This window comes from Aethalodelphis obliquidens, unplaced genomic scaffold, assembly GCF_003676395.1.
Source record: "Aethalodelphis obliquidens isolate GAN/ISIS:26980383/991018 unplaced genomic scaffold, ASM367639v1 scaffold44, whole genome shotgun sequence".
In the NCBI taxonomy this organism is placed as follows: domain Eukaryota; kingdom Metazoa; phylum Chordata; class Mammalia; order Artiodactyla; family Delphinidae; genus Aethalodelphis; species Aethalodelphis obliquidens.
Genome location: NW_020837988.1, coordinates 9,432,580 through 9,444,642, shown reverse-complemented (window position 1 = coordinate 9,444,642; position 12,063 = coordinate 9,432,580). Strand labels below are relative to the sequence as shown.

The following is a 12,063-nucleotide window of genomic DNA, read 5'->3' as shown; positions in this document are numbered from 1 at the left end:
ACCACAGGTAAACTCACAGTCTGAAGCCCGAGGTTCCCCCTTGTGCCCTGGTTGGGGAAGAACACTGATAGGTGTTTTCTACTTTGGTTTTCCCCGTTATCACTTTGCGCCACAAGGAAGTGGAGAGAGATTGGGAGACTCAGAGGAACCACCCTCAAAGCACAAAATCCTTACAAAAAGACCAGACTGGGAAGAAATGAAATTTCCAGATCTCGACTCTAGGTTTTCCCCTGATTGCTCAACTTGAAGCGTTAACCACATTCCAGGTAGAAGATGATCCATTTTTATTCTAAAGACCCAGCACGTGCTGTGCTTCTGCTGTTCTCTCCCCTTCGGTTTTATAAACACCCTGAAAATGACTTACAGACGTAAACATCAATCAGGAACTCTCTCCAGCCTGTATGACAAAATCCAGGGCCGTCTGCAAAGGAAAGTTCTGCTCCCCCATTTTATCGTTGTTTTGATTTCCGAGGGGTCCCCAGGGCATCTGGTTTCCATAACTTCCTGCTTCCTCCAGATGGAACGACCCAGCCAGCCAGCTCCCTCCAAGGAGAGCGTGTGGTCAGGCTGGGGTTCCTTCCCTGCACCTCCTTCCTGGCGTTTGGAAAGTTGGAGATTTCCTCTGGGTTTCATGGTTTATGTCAAATATCTGCATATTCAAAGCAAATGGACTGCTTTGTGTATTTCAACATTCCTTCGGGTAACTTATCTGACTCTTGAGAGTTGTGGCTGTTTTTGCAAATCACTGAAGAGGGGCAGAAGCAGGTCCTCTAGCTAATGGAAAGGGTTGGGGGGAGGGGAGAGCCTCAGACCCCTCCCACCATGAGCAGGCAGACCACAGACCACAGTGTGTCTTGGGTCCTGGGAGGGCCCCAGGTTGGCTTTTCTGAAGCCGTTTTCCATGCCCACGTGCGCTAGGTTCCCATGTGAAAGAAGCCCCACTGGCGATCGGCAGCTTTCCCCAAGCTTTCCCATGGGGCAGGCATTTCCCCATGTTTCCGGGGCAAAGGCAGAGTGGAGTGCCAGGCGCTGAGGTCAGAGTCGACTGTTGGCGCGTTTGTGCATTAGAGAGACAAATCCAGGATAAGTGTGTAAAAGAGCTAAAACCCAGCACTGGGAAAATATACCCAATACTGGCCCTTGAAAGATTGGGTCACTCCCAGCACCTTTAAATGCCAAAAAACGCGCCGCGATTTTAAGGCACATGCTAACAAGAGCTGTGCTCCCAGGTCAGTCTTGAAGCTTCATCAGGTCGATTTAAAATTCAGAGGTTGGGGGCTTCCCTGGTGGCGCAGTGGTTGAGAGTCCGCCTGCCGATGCAGGGGACACGGGTTTGTGCCCCGGTCCGGGAAGATCCCACATGCCGCGGAGCGGCTGGGCCCGTGAGCCATGGTCGCTGAGCCTGCGCGTCCGGAGCCTGTGCTCCGCAACGGGAGAGGCCACAACAGTGAGAGGCCCGCGTAATGCAAAAATAAATAAATAAAAATTCAGAGGTTCTCAAAGCCTGTTCAGCGATTCCAGGGTAGGACGCATCACAAGAGAAATGAAGCTCACAGAATAAAAGCTCGCTGTCCAGACCAGACAGCTGCTCTTTGATGCTGAGTTCGGTGTCTCGTGGACCGAACCCCAGGATGCAGAGGTAGGAGGCTCTTAGGGATCATCCAGTCTATTGATAAATGAGAACTCAGCCCGCAGACCAGCCCCGCCTCCCTGTTAGCTCAGTGCACTAGGGAAGGGTACCCCATCGCTCTGTGCCTCAGTTTCCTCCTCAGAATCTCGTTTCACTAAGATGTTGAGAAATGGCCTTACATCCCACGCTGGGTCTGTGGCCCACACTAGGTCCAGAGAGAGCTACCGGGATTAGCTTTGCTGGGCTGTGGTCTTTGATCCTGACTGCTATGCACTTGCAGAAGATGTGTCCTCGGTACAAAATATGACCGTGCTTTGCTGCCAAGGATAGAGAAAACAGAAAGTTCAGCTTCTTACTCCACAATGCAGGAGTTCTAGTGACAGTTATATTTGGATCAATGGAAGTCAGAGGTTTTAGTGATTTTCTGGTATTCTGACCACACCAAAACTTCGCCCTAGTTGCTAATACACTCTGTGTCAATCAGGGTTCAACCCGAGAAACAGGGCCAGCAGGGTGTGTGTGTGTGTGTGTGTGTGTGTGTGTGTGTGTGTAGACTTATTGCAAGGGATTGACTTATGTGATTGTGAGGGCTGGCTAGGCAAGTCTGAATTCATAGGGCCGGGAAATAGGCAGACTGGAAATTTGGGGCACTGGCCGAAGCTGTTGGCCACACATGGAATTCTTTCTTCTACAGGGAAACCGCAGCTCTGCTTTTCAGGTCTTTCAGCTGATTGGGCGAGGCCTACCCAGGTTATCCAGGCCATTTCCCTTATGTAAAGCCAATCGATTATGGGCTTTTATCACATCTACAAAATACCTTCCCAGAAGCATCTAGGTTAGTGTTTAACTGGGGACTGTCACCTTGCCAAGCAGACACACTCTGTCCCTGCAGAATGAGCCCTTTGATATTGACCCGTCCTTGAAATTTGCATTTGCTAAACTCCCTGATGCCACAAAGACAAGAGACTTCACCATTTGCTACTGACTTGTTGACCAACAGGGATTTTAATCCCCAGCTTGCTTGCCCCGGGCCTTTGTGGCCACTCTGCACGCAGCATCCCGGCTCTGGACTCTCCTGACTTAAACGTGTACCTTAGAAATGCACGTTTCCTGTGTCCCAGGCCCTCAGACCTCTCGTCTGCTACTCTGGTGCTTCTCAGATTACCTGTGGCAAAGGACCAGTTGTTTTGCTTTGTTATTAATTTCCAATCCATTATGCGACTAAGGCTTTCATAAAACACGATCAAGATGAACCACCAGAAAAAAATGACTGTGCAGTTAGACGCCATGGAGCTTTCAGGTGTCTGGACGTTGGCTTGCAATTTCCGTGCTCACCACAGGCCCAGGACGAGCGCTCTCAGGCTGTCACTGAGCATGGACCATGCACGCCATGGGTGACTCATGGATTCCTTCTGTGAATATTTCTTGAGCACTTACTATGCGCCAGGCACCGCTTTAGCTCATGAAACTGTACTTTTAATGGAGGGACACAACGAAGAGACATAATAAACAGGTAAATGAAACACTGTGTTAGAAGGTGATACGTTCTATGGGAAAAACTAAAGCAGGGCAGGGGGTGAGATTGCTGAGTTGGTTGGGTTCCCCACCCCCTGGCTGGGTGTTTTGGGGTTCTAAATGGTGATGTAAACCCATCTATGGAAAAGTGTGCATGGTTGTCCTTATCCGTTAATACATTTGTATTTTAACAGGAAGCTTCTTATTACGCAGGATGAGAACTGAGACCCATGCATTGACACCTGTGGGTCAGGTCAACACTGAGGGCCTGGGATCCCTGAACCGGAAGCAGAAACGCGTGGACGGGCCCCGGGGAATTTCTGAATGGAGATGGGAGCAGAGAGAACCCGAGGAAGAACAAAAGGTAACAGAAAAGACTAAGGTTAAGAAGCCGGGTACCCACCACCCCTCATGCTTAAACGGGAGGAGGAAGGAATGTTCTCGCTGGGCTCATTTTAACTCGGCGGGCAGCAGCTTCAAGGGAGGGCGCTGGGGTCCTGTAGACTTAGTACAATGCAGACAACCCAGGAAACCATTAGTCTTGCTGCAATTAGCAATTTTTTTAGCAACAATACTGTGCTCATTGGCATCACCCCAGTGGACCGGGTGTTCGACTGTGAAGGAAAAGAACAAAATCTAAGAATGTGCACAAAGGGCTGGAAATAGAGTGTCAGGGATGCCCAAAGGCTGCCGTGAGAGCAGGGACCTTGTACTGTTTAGCTTTCAGGGTGAAAAAAGCACTCCATGAGAACATGTGAGTTTATTGTTCCACTTGACAACGTGTAAGATGGAGACAAGTGATAATAATAGGTGAGACTTAGCATCCATTGTTAATCCACGTGCTGCGCTTTGAGGGGGCTCTTTCATTGTCCCCCATTTTCAAATGAGGCGTGAGAGGCTGGCTGACCAAGGCTGCAGGCAGGCTGGTGCTGCAAACCCTGGCCACTTGGCTACATGTCTGGGCTCCTACCCGTGACGCCATCCTGCCTCTCAGGAGCGCCCCGCATCCCTTCCAGTAAGTTGCGGGGGACTGTTCTGGGTGGAGGGAGCAGCCCAGGACCCTCAGAGCACTTACTTCACCAGCTCAGCCACTCAGAGACCAGCACCCAAGACAGCGCTTGTGCCCCAGGCCACGCTCCTGTAAGCTAAGCGGATCCCAACGCGAAGAGCACAGGCTGCTTCCTCGGAGCCGGCCAGGGCAGGGAGTCAGTCCAATCACCTGCGTTTGGAGAGAGATGGAGGGAGGGAGGGAGAGAGATGGATGGAGGGAGGGAGAGAGATGGGTGGCAGCCAGAGCAGTAGAAAGCTGCTGGCAGAGCAAAGGCAAGGCTTTGGGTGAGGCGCAATTGGAGGCTGTTGGCGTAGGGGAGCTGGCATGCTAATTACAAGCAGGACATCCTTTGTGATTGGTTACGGGGCATACTTGTTTTTGCCAGGTTGGTCCTGAGTTGAAAGCAGGGGCAAAAACGAGGGAAGCTGGCAGTCCCTGGCCAAGTCCTGGCCATTTTGGCCTGATCGCTGCAGGGGTTGGAGTCAGAGTTCTCTCGTCATGTTTGGTCTGGCTGTTGCTGTTTGTATGTTTGATCTCTTGTAATGAGAATGTTCTCCAAACGCCGGCTCCCAGGCATGTTCTCCAAACACACGGCGCTGTCACGGGCATAGTGCCCCGGGGAGCTGATTCCACTGAACGCCTGGAAACAGACTCACAGGCCCAGGTGCAGGGTGGCTCTATGCCCTGGAGTGGGGACAGAGGGCTACATCGTGGTCATTTCCCCAGTAGCCACAGATGAGACCTGCCCCAGTCCTCTCTGTGGGGACTAAACTGAGCCCCAGGAACCCCTTTCCCCCTGTCAGACACCCACTGTTCTCTAGCCAATTAGCTCAGAAAAGCCTGGGAGCTTGGGGCTGGGAGCGGAGGGGAAGGAAACCCAGTTAGGTTGCGTCATTCCTGCAATCCTCTGCCCAGGCGTCTTCAAGTCAGTCTCTCCTGCGGTGCGCTGTAATGCAGCACTGCTGCTTATCCTGTCTTTATTTGGAATCTGGATATTTTGTTAGCATGAGTTATTTGCATTCACTTTGATATTCTTCAAGTATTGCATTGCATATCGTTTATCTGGATCCCTGAGTGTTGGGGACTCCCTTAAATTTTGCACCTGAAGCAGGTGCCTCGTGCTCCTCACCCCGCCCCCTCCCTGCTTTCAAGCCCCAAGTGGTTCCTCCTCAGTATCTAGTGTTCCAGGGCTGGCGAGCAAATGCTGCACATTTTTAATGGACTGTTAGGTTTCGGTCATGGTTTCTGCTTCACTTTTTATTAATTAACAATTAATTCATCTCAAATATTTCTTGAGCCAACTCTACTCCAGGAACCGTGCCAGGTGCCGGGGATTCAGGAATGAGCGAAACACTGGTGGGTGGGCTTTAGCCCCGGAGCTCACAGTTCCGGGGCTGGAGTCCCAGACTCCGCGGCCCTCACCCTCCCTACCTTTGTCCCGGTGGAGGGAGGGCTCCTGGAGAGGCCCCTTCGTAGCCCCTGGTGGGGGCAGCACACGTGTTGGGGGAGTGAGCTGAGCCCCATGCCTCCTGACTCCTCTGGGATCAGTTTTGGCTCCGCCAAGGTGGCAGGGAGCTCCCCCGCCCCGGTGGAAATGACTGTCCGAAGAAGCCTGGAAGATGCTTGCACCAAGGGGTTGAGGGGTCGGCTCTTCGGATCTGAGAGGCCCTGCCCTCTTTCTCGATCCTGGCCAGCCCATCCCTGCTTTTTCATAAACACACTTAGAGTTTTGGAAACCAGTTCCAACCACCCCCAGCCCGGGACCTCACAAGAGTGGCCACCCATGGGTGTTAAACAACGGTGAACGGAGCGGCAAGGAAAGAGCCCATCTTGTAAAACCTTCGGTGTCACCTGCTTTGCAAATCCAAAGATAGAAACAACGTCAGATCAGCTTTGCTCCTTACTGGCAAGCCTTTCCATTTACCTTGTAGGGGGGATGGTCATTGTCTGCGGGTCTGAGCTTGGGAACCCTCAGATCTTCTAGGACCAGGAACAGGTGGGTGTCTTCCAGCCCGAGGTCTGTAATGACACTGCCTCTCCAGCTGACCTATACCTTTGCCCCTTTTCCACTGTAATGCCCCGTTGTACTAAAGCTCTACATTTCCCTGGCCGGGTTCCATAGCTCTGTGGGTTGCTTTTCAACGTCAGAAGTGTCTCATTTTTGGACATTAAAGCCCAAAGTTCTAAATCGTAACTTGTCTCTCTCATCCACTAAAAACCTTCTCCTTGGTCCTAGTTTCCTTCCTGGTCTCTCAGGCTCCCACCCCACCTTTTCACTCTCAGCTGAGGCCTGGCTCGTGCTGGGAGGGGGATGGTTAATGTAATCATTGATAGGATGGATTGAAACCCACTATCTTTCTATTTGTTTTCAACATGTCCCATCTGTTCTCTTCTTCCCTATTCCTGCTTTCTTTTAGATGATTTTTTATGATCCCATTTTATGTCCACGATTGTCTTACTGGCTGTTATGTACTGAATTGGGTCCCCTTAAAATTCATATGTTGAAGCCCTCACCCCCAATGTGATGGTGTTAGGAGGTGGAGCCTTTGGGAGGTGATGAGGGTTAGGTGAGGTCAGGAGGGTGGGGTTCCCACAATGGGATTAGTGCCCTAATAAGAGGAGACACCTAAGAGCTTGCTCGTGGTCTCTCTACCATGTGAGGACTTATCAGGAAGTCAGCTGTCTGCAAACTAGGAAGTGGACCCTCACCAAGAACCAAAGCTGCTGGCACCTCCATCCCCAGAACTGTGAGAAATAAATTTCTGTTGTTTTAAGCCACCCAGTTATGCAATTTAAAAAATTTTGGTGGGCTTTCCTGGTGGCGCAGTGGTTAAGAATCCTGCCAATGCAGGGGACATGGGTTCGAGCCCTGGTCTGGGAAGATCCCACATGCCGCGGAGCAACTAAGCCCGTGCGCCACAACTACTGAGCCTGTGCTCTAGAGCCCGCGAGCCACAACTACTGAGCCCATGCACCTAGAGCCCATGCTCTGCAACAAAAGAAGCCACCGCAGTGAGAAGCCCGTGCACCGCAACAAAGAGTAGCCCCCGCTCACCGCAACTAGAGAAAGCCCGCACACAGCAATGAAGACCCAATGCAGCCAAAAAAGAAAAAAAAGAAAAAAATTTGGCTAGTAAATTTCTATCTCCCCTCGTGTTGGTCAGGTTTTCTTGTAAACTAATGGGAAGATGTTACATTTTTAAATATTCAACAAAATGGTTAAAATAACACTAGAAGAGTCCCTGGATTAATATCCAAAATATATAAGGAACTCATACAAATTAATAGCAGAAAAGCAAATAATCCAATTAAAAAATGGGCAAAGAACCTGAATAGATATTTTTCTAAAGAAGACGTACACATGGCCAACAGGTACATGAAAAGGTGCTCAACATCACTAATCATCAGGGAAATGCAAACCAAAACCACAGTGCGATATCACCTCATACCTGCCTGTTAGGATGGCTATTATCAAAAAGATAAGAGATGAGCGTTGGTGAGGCTGTGGAGAAAAGGGAACACTTACACACTGTTGGTGAGAATGTAAATTGGTGCGGCCACTATGGAAAGCAGTATGAAGCTTCCTCAAAAAATTAAAAAGAAAACCACCACATGATCCAGCAATACCAATTCTGAGTATATATTGGAAGGAAATGAAATCAGTCTCTAAGAGATATTTGAACTCCTGTGTTCACTGCAGCATTATTCACAGTAGTCAAGACATGGAAGCAACCTAAGTGTCTGTCAGCCGATGACTGGATAAAGAAGATGTGGTGTGCATACATGCACGCTGGAATATTATTCAGCCACGAGAAAGAAGGACATCCTGCTATTTGCAACCACATGGATGGACCTTGAGGGCATTATGCTGAGAGAAGTCAGACAGAGAAAGACAAATACTGTATGATCTCATTTATATGTAGAATCTAAAAAAGCCAAACTTGTAGAGACAGAGAGTAGAATGGTGGTTCCCAGGGACTGTGGGTGGGAAAAGGGGAGAGGTTGGTCACAGGGTACAAATTTCCAGTTAGAAGATGAGTGAGTTCTGGGGAGCTCATGTACAGCGCGGTGACTACAGTTAGCAATTCTGTATCCTTTACTTCCAAGTTGCTGAGACAGTAGATCTTAAGTATTTTCACTACCACCACCACAAAAAATGGTAATTATGTGATGTGATAGAGGTATATATATATATATAGATAGATAGATATAGATATAGATATAGATATATCATCACATCGTACACATTAAACTAATACAATGTTGTATGTTAACCCCTAAATTTTGTGCTCACTTCAGCAGCACATATACTAAAAACTCCTAAATTTAAAAAAATGCCTTAAAAACAACTCATACCACCAAATCAGCAATAGTTTAATAAATTTTTTGTGTGTGTGTGTGGTACGCGGGCCTCTCACCGTTGTGGCCTCTTCCATTGCGGAGCACAGGCTCCGGACGCGCAAGCTCAGCGGCCATGGCTCACGGGCCCAGCCGCTCCGCTGCATGTGGGATCTTCCCGGGCTGGGGCACGAACCCGTGTCCCCTGCATCGGCAGGCGGACTCTCAACCACTGCGCCACCAGGGAAGCCCAATAAATTTTTTTAAATTATCTTTAATTACAAAGTTTCTTATACTTCTAGCAAATTAGATTTTTAAAAAATTTAAATAGCTCATTTCATCCTTGTCATCCTTTTAAATGTTCTCTTTTTGTAGGTTTCGTAAAGTATCTATCAGTACTATAGCACATGGCTATAATTGAGAAACAAACATATGTACTGGGGGACACACAGTCAAGGATGTCCCCCAGCAAAGTGAGGGGAGCAGGGCCTTCGTGGGCTGCCCCTTCCTGAGGGATCTTGAACTCATGAATAAAGGAAAATGAAGCTGGTCAATATTTTCCCTTCTCCTTTCTCTAGGGAGGGGTCAGCCCTAAGGTCTGCAGGCCAAATCAGGCCCCTCTGCCTGATTTTGGAAGTAGCATTTTATGGGAACACGGCCACGCCCATCATCCACATGTTGTCTGTGGTGGCTTCAGAAGTACGATGGCGGAGTTGAGCGGTTGACACAGAGACCATCTAGATTCCAAAACCTACACTAGTTACTCTCTGGTCCTTTACAGAAAGTGTGCTGGCCCCCAAGACCCCTAAGGTGGGCTGTGAACTTAAAGGGGACTCTTGCAGCAGGCCTGCCTCTGTGAAGTCCTGGTAAGGCTGGGAGAGGCCGAGAGCTCAGGGTTTTTGTATTTCAGGAAACCCAGTCTCCACAGATGCAACCGCAGTGTTCCCAGCACAGCACGTAATTGTGTTTTCCCGCCTCTCAGAAAACCATTTAACCAGGAGGCCTGTGAGTTACAGGTGATGAGACCAGCTCCGTCTCCACAGGGCCACGCCCTTGGAAAATAGGAAAGTCATCTCCTTCAGTGTCTGGGCAGAAGATCGGGAAAGAGACCAACTGGGCATGGCCGGGCATGGCCGTGCAGGGCCCGAGGCCACTGGCGGCCAAAGCAAAGGCTTGGGGTGGGGATTGGGGGCTGAAGAAAGGATTCAGGGGCTGGGTGGTCTAGGTTAGGGGCCAGGAGAAGGAAGCTGTTCTAGCTTCAACATCTGGGGGCGGCTGCACTGAGTGAAGCCCAGAGTGTCTCCCAGAGTGTCAGGTGCATCACCCTGGGACCCTCACAGTCCGAGGGGTGTTGGGATGTACCTCAGTCTTCACCGGTTAACAGTGACAAGGGCACACCACCTAGTGCCTTGGGGGTCCGGCACGCCCTTCCCGGCCCCCTGCCATCTCTACTGTGGGATCAGAAGCACAGGCCTTGCAGGATTCAGGGAAGCAAAGGCAGAGCATCGGCCAGTGGATAAGTGCCCAGCGGTGGGGTCCGTGCTGGTCCTCTGCAAACGCTCCTTCCCGGAGAAGCCAAGCTGGCTGCAGAGAGGGGCTCACCATGGGCAGCAGCTGGTGAGTGTCCTCAGAGCCGGACCCTCCCCGGGTGAGCCAGGAAGCCCTGTACTCAGTGAGGAGGGGGCCAAGCCCCAGGGAGGAGCTGAGGAAGTGACATTCCACTCCGGCTGGAGATGGACTGAGCCGTGTTGAGGAGTGGTGTGGGAGCTGGGCCTGCGTCTTGCCTTTTGCTCCAGGAACATGTCATTTTCAATTCAGACCTCTTTGGTTTTACAGTGAACTCTTTAAACACGGGGTTGTTTTTAATCGTGGCAAAGGGATATCAAATAAGCAGAAGCTGTAGCTCCCTTTTCCATCCCCTCATGACTGAAGGTCCTGAATGGAGCCAGGGAGGGAGAGCTGACCTTCAACATCCCCAAACGCCAGGCAGAGAGGTGGGAGGTGAGTGGGGATGGTGCCTGGTGAAGGCCACGGCCAGGAGTGAATGACGGCCTTGCCCTGCCGAGGACTGGGTGCTTCGGCCCTGGGGCATTTTGGGTGACTCTGTGAGGGACAGAGTCATGCCTGGATTGCTGGCACAGGCTCGTACAAAGGGAGGGATGTATTGCAGTGACTGTGACCTGAGTGGGGCGAGGGGGCAGCCTGGATCTTGAAGGGGGAGATGGAGGGGGCGTCTCTGGGAGCCGGTGCTCCAGTACCAAGGGAGGGTCCGAAGGGGAGCTGCCAGCACGCAGATCCCATTGACCCTCACCGTCTGGGCAAGTGCCCTGGATTTACTGCAGTGTTTTCACACCCTCATCATGGAGGCCGCTTTCTCTCTCTCTCTCTTTTTTAAAATCGTGGTGAATACATATCATGAAATTTACCATCTTAACTGTTTTAAAGTTAACCATTCAGTGGCATTTAGTACATTCAAAATGTTGTGCAACCATCTCCTCTATCCAGTTCCAGAACTCCTTCATCTTCTCAAAAGGAAACCCTGGGGCTTCCCTGGTGGTGCAGTGGTTGAGAGTCTGCCTGCCAATGCAGGGGACGCGGGTTCGTGCCCTGGTCCGGGAAGATCCCACATGCCGCGGTGCGGCTGGGCCCGTGAGCCATGGCCACTGAGCCTGCGCGTCCGGAGCCTGTGCTCCGCAACGGAAGAGGCCACAACAGTGAGAGGCCCGCGTACCGCAAAAAAAAAAAAAAAAAAAGGAAACCCTGTACCAAGGAGCAGTCACCCGCGCCTTCCCTGGCAACTACTAATTAATTACTCTCTGTCTCTGTGGATCTGCCTGTTCTGGGCATTTCATACACATGGAATCACGTACTGTGTGGCTGTGGATTTTTTTAATATCATGTTTTAAACGATTTCTCCTCCCCCCACTAAAAACTGGGCCAAAGTTCTAAACAGACACCTCGTCAAAGAAGATACACAGATACCAATAAGCACATGAAAAGATGCTCCATGTCATATGTCATCAGGGAAGAGGCACTTAAAGCAACAATGAGACACGACTACACGCACATTAGAATGGCTCAAATCCAGACCACTGACAATACCAAATGCTGGCGAGGATGTGGAAGAGCAGGAACCCTCATTCATTGCTGGTGGGGATACAACACGGTGCAGCCACTTTGGAAGAGAGTTTGGCGGTTTCTTACAATCCAGCAATCACACTCCTTGGTATTTACCCAAAGGAGTTGAAGACACGGTCACCCAAAAACCAATACACAAATGTTTATCACAGCCTTATTCACAGTCACAAAAATTTGGAAGCAACCAAGATGTCCTTTAGTAGGTGATGGATAAATAAACTGTGGTACATTCAGACAATGGAATATTATTCAGTGGTGAGAAGAAATGAGCTATATTAAGTCATAAAAAGACATGGAGGAGGGAACCTTCGATGCATTTTGCCAAGTGAAAGAAACCAATCTGAGAAGCCTACTGTTTGATTCCAACTACAGGACATTCTGGAAAAGGCAA

The 12,063-nt window shown here is 50.1% G+C and overlaps 1 protein-coding gene across 1 annotated transcript in view; it reads left to right on the top strand.

Annotated features, from left to right (window-relative positions):
- The window catches only part of DNAH17 (dynein axonemal heavy chain 17), a 162,196-nt gene that overhangs the window by 17,026 nt on the left and 133,107 nt on the right, over nucleotides 1-12,063 (top strand). Inside the window, exon 3 of the mRNA XM_027080880.1 lies at nucleotides 3,340-3,509. The gene's annotated coding sequence lies outside the window, so the exon portion shown is untranslated. The remainder of the gene's footprint in view (nucleotides 1-3,339; nucleotides 3,510-12,063) is intronic.